Source organism: Montipora capricornis, chromosome 3, assembly GCF_036669925.1.
Source record: "Montipora capricornis isolate CH-2021 chromosome 3, ASM3666992v2, whole genome shotgun sequence".
NCBI classification, from domain to species: Eukaryota; Metazoa; Cnidaria; class Anthozoa; order Scleractinia; family Acroporidae; genus Montipora; species Montipora capricornis.
In genome coordinates, this window is record NC_090885.1 from 46,115,933 (window position 1) to 46,120,688 (window position 4,756).

At 38.1% G+C, this 4,756-nt stretch overlaps 1 long non-coding RNA gene across 1 annotated transcript in view; it reads left to right on the forward strand.

Annotated features, from left to right (window-relative positions):
• The first annotated feature begins 4,340 nt into the window (after positions 1-4,340).
• The window catches only part of LOC138043281 (uncharacterized), a 1,121-nt gene continuing 705 nt past the window's right edge, over positions 4,341-4,756 (forward strand). Inside the window, exon 1 of the long non-coding RNA XR_011131222.1 lies at positions 4,341-4,456. This is a non-coding gene — a long non-coding RNA (uncharacterized lncRNA). The remainder of the gene's footprint in view (positions 4,457-4,756) is intronic.

Consider the following 4,756-nt stretch of genomic DNA (forward strand, 5'->3'; position numbering starts at 1 on the left):
AAACCAAGTTTCAGAGAGGCCAGTAATGTTAAAGGATGATCAAGGGTATTTAGCATATGATGTAAGTTATCAAAATTAACTGACAGGCTCCTAATATTACAGTGCAAGAACGAAAGTGATTTGTGAGACAATTTCAAAAGTACTGATGAGGAATGAAAATTGTGAGGGGTAGAGAGTTTAGAGTTTATAACGTTAGGAATATTACGATCGGTGTCATGATAACTTAGATTTGGAAGATTATCAATGGAAGAGATGAAATCAAACTGAGGCAAATTTTCAAGATGAGCAAAATCAATAGAAGAGGACCAGTATCACTCAGTGTTTGAATTAAACGTTAGTTCAAAAAGTTCAGAAGTATCGATATCATGAAAAGGAAAAATGTTGTGACAACAAACTTGACAAATCCACAGGTCATTTGTTACCGAAATAGCATTATACTGTTTAAGCGTGAGGTACGAGCATTTAAAATGGCACCAATTATGGCATAAATCACATTTGATAGCGCGACAATTATTACTGATTAGTTTAACACAAATAGGGCACTTCGGCATTAACAAACGAATGAACTAAGTATAAAAATAATTACAATAGGTTCAATAGGGTCAATAATAAACAGCTTAACTGTGCTGCGGATCCTGCTGTTGATGTCCAGAGGCGGGCTGTCTGAGACTAACAAGCACTTGGTCTGATTTCACTTGGACTGCTCGCATTCTTTCGTAGGAAAATATTTCCATAAAGTATCCAAATAAGTACTTTACTTTTGATGCTTCCCCTTACCAAAGTAAAAGTATGGGTTTGATATGGCACATTATGGCCCATATATGGCCCATATATGGGTAAGATATGGGACGGTTAGAACATCATATGGGATTGATATGGTGCCCAGTTTTGTGAAATTTCAAGCCATGGGAAGTATATGGGATTGAAAGCCTAAGAAAAGATTTGTATGGTAAAACTATGGGAACAAGTTGCCCATAGATATTCCATAGCAATGGCTCATCTGCTTCACCTTCCTTTTCTATGGGAATGATATGGGGTCATCAAATTGTGCGGGGTAACTATGGGAATCAGGTGCCCATATGTATTCCATAGCAGCTGTTAAGCACACCTGCTTTGGCTGCTCTATGGAAATGATATGGGATCATTCAGTTACATATGAAAACTATGGGGGTAAGGTGCCCATAGTTATACCACACCAGCAGGTAATTCACACTTTGCTGTACCTGCTCTATGGAAATGATATGAGATCAATCAGTTACACAGGAAAATTGTGTACTGCAGTCTAAAAGAAGAAAAAATGGCAAAAACAGACAAATCAGTGATTCACTAGGATTTTTGAACACTGATATAAAATGGGGCTATTTTTGACAAAATTTGAGGTGTTTGGGTGGCTGAAGAAACACTTAATCAAGTGTTTGATATGCTTTCTCGATTGAATAGTTTTCAATGCCACAATCATCGCAGTATGATTTCCTTTGTATAAAACCTGTTGAACTATTAAAATACATTTGAGGAACGCTGAAAGGTGGTAAGCATGAATAAAAAAACTTCAGCACACATATATAACACTGTTAAAAGCAGTTGTTTTAGTTACTATATTTCCTTTCATTTTAAACCTTACAAGTTTATCCAAAATAGAATTCATTCAATACATGTATCACCACCATTGCCTTGCCAACCAAATCACTGTTACACCACTTAATAGTTTACTATCAGTCAATCTCGTTCCAAGTGATTAAGAAAATGAGTTGCGTAATGCACCTCACTGTCTGAAAATGCCATGTAAACATAGACATCGATAATGTTTTCAAGTGGTACAATGACAAACAAATGCCTGTGTGGATGGTGCAAGGCAATGATGTGGCTCACTGCTCTACCGAGCACTTCATGTTGCTTAGAGATGCCTTGACTGGCTCTTGACAGTGGCTTAAGCACAGCGACACAGGAAGTTCTGGAACCAACAGGTGCTTTGAAGAAAAATTTGGGTATTTAATCAGTGGTTTGATAATTTGTATTCGTCTTTGCATCCAGACAAGCATGGTTTTCTATTTCTTCTGAAAAATGTTCTTTTTAAAGAGATAAACGATATTGAAATACCCATAACATTTTCAAGAAAAATTATTTGAAAAAATCAGCGCTTCGCTATATTCTGTATTTGGGGGTCAAACTTGCCATATATATAAAAAAATTAATTCAATTAAAAGACTGCCGGAAATTTAGCTTTTTCTCAAACCAGAGGTCAGTCCGTTTAAGCATGCACAGTTGATCTGAGAACAAGCGCGAGCAAGGGGGAGGAAAAACCTTGGATGGAAACAACAGCAGTTCGTGCGGTAATATTTGCTTATGAGTGGGTTTTCTGGTCAGCTCATGAAATGATGTCAGTCACCGGAAGTAACATTTCTCTTCCTTAGCAACATGCGAAAATCCGTCTGTGGGCCCTTAAGCCACTTACAAATTCAGGGTCTGCAAAAAGAAAGAAAAAAAAAACATGTATATTCCTTTATTGCTTGTTGCACAAAGTGTTAACGCTCAATCTTGCACAAAATAAAAGTACAAGTAATCATTCCAGCTTGTAAAAGCCTTACTTTTACAAATGTTTGTACACATACATATTAGTTATATCTGGCCCAGGGCCTAGAGTAGAAATTACATCTAGTCTTTTTTATGTTCATTCATGACAAACCTACATTGTATGTGTTGTTCTGCTGCTAACATTGTTGCCATCCAGCTACGATTTGATTAAAAAAAGGCAAACAAATCATGATCCGAATGACCCCCTACTGTGACAGACTGTACAGAAGCCTTGAGGAAGCCCACTGTATGAAGATTCTTGCATGCTCCTAGACCCTGATGTGGTTTTTACTTACATATGTCAATCTACCCCTTCTCTTAATCAAAAAAAAGTAACTATTAAAAAAAAGATGTGAAGTTAACTTCAAATAAACTCACCTCCAAAAAATGTTTACAGCTGCTTAACAATTGGAGCCTCAATGAAGAATCCATGAGTGCTAGCAAGATTTTTACCACAAATGTGACAAGTTCCCTTTTCCCCGATTATCCAGAGTACCTTTGCCACAATGTGCCTTGCAGTAAGAACAAAAGAAGTGTTTAACAATATTCCCTTTCGCTTGGCTCACAAGCTCGAAACGTTTCTTGATTTCCTTCTTGCTGTTGTTGGGTCTGGGGCAGTGATTGAGCTTCAATCACTGCATGCAAGTCACGAAATGCTTCTTGTGAAAGTTTATGTTTGATCACAAACGACAATATCAAAACAATGCTCGAAGTGGTTGTTATAGGCGCACCAGAAAATAGCACATCCATCATCCTCTCTTTCACACTACTTTGCAAGAGCTTCAGAGTCTGATCCACCAATACTCTCGACATCACTGAAAATGTCTGAAGAAGTATCCTCCTTGATAAAACGTGCATACATACTTTTGCATTCAGTGAACTGTAATAGCTCGTCGTCACTCGCACTGTCGCATTATAAACTCTCAGCTGTAAACCTTCCACAATCTGTGCTAAGAACTTCGTCCTCGTTGGGGCAGAATTGTTCATCGCTGTTACTGCAAGGTAAAGGTAAACTGGATGCTGTCACTGTCACATCGTAGTCAATCGAGACATCATGATCATCTTCGAACTCAAAATTGTGATCATGTCTGTAGCCATGCAGAGAAACGGCTTGTGATCGGTGGATACTGCGGGGACACGTTTTGTCTTCTTGCTGCTGGAAACTTACACGGGTTTGAATGCTGCATATATCCTTTGTGGCATACGTCCTATTTTCCTTCTCTCCGCCATTTTTATTGTTTGCATGTGACTTCGACCGTGTGTGCCTGGGAGCCAGAGTAAAGATCAGTGCGTACGTATCTACTTGTGGTCACGTGGTGACTTTTAACTAATCACAACATGAGAGAAAAGAACGCGTCCTTTTCGAATTTGTCCCTTTCTTCGTTCCATCGTGATTCTTCGATGTTTTCGTAAAACTTTTGTCACATTTAGAGAAAGATTCCGTGCTTTCAGGGCCCGATTCGAGTGTGTTTTAAGTAGAAATGGCGGGACGTACTTCACGCAAGAGAAATGCTCCTACTCGTCGTAGAGAAGGTAAGAAAATTCTCATGTTTGTATGCCTTAGAAAGTTGCAAAAGCTTGAAGTGTCATTTGTTTTAGAACTTCGATCATAAGCTTATATACTCTAATTGTCTCCTCCAAGTTCCAATTTTTTGTCAGTGTAAAGTTTTTACTAAACTTAGAACATACTCCACTAAAAAAGTGATCACGAATTACTTCGTTCGGATCGAGATCATTGTTGAATCTGCGCATAGATCACTACCGATAGATCACCGATGTAAATGTCGCACAAGGTTTAGAGATGGTCAAATGGTGCAACCCAACACGAGTCAAGAAGTTTTGTTTCAAATAGATTTGTGTTTGTTTAACAGAGTCTTGGTACCTTGTGAGTTTAATATGAAGATGATTGCAAGTTGAGGGTCCTTACACTTAGGCACAGTACCGCTCAAAAGTAAGTCTACAGTCTCAATTCGATCCTCGAGACTTAATCCTTGAACGTTTCAAGCATCGAGGATCAAGTTGAGACTGTCAACTTACTTTTGCGGGGTACTGTACCTATTCAATGGGAGATATTTTACATAGTTCCAATGTAACCTACCTACTTAAACATAAACAAACAATTTGCTATTATTTAATTGCATGTTCATGCAATCATTGGTAGGTTCATTATTCTTTTTCTAACAAT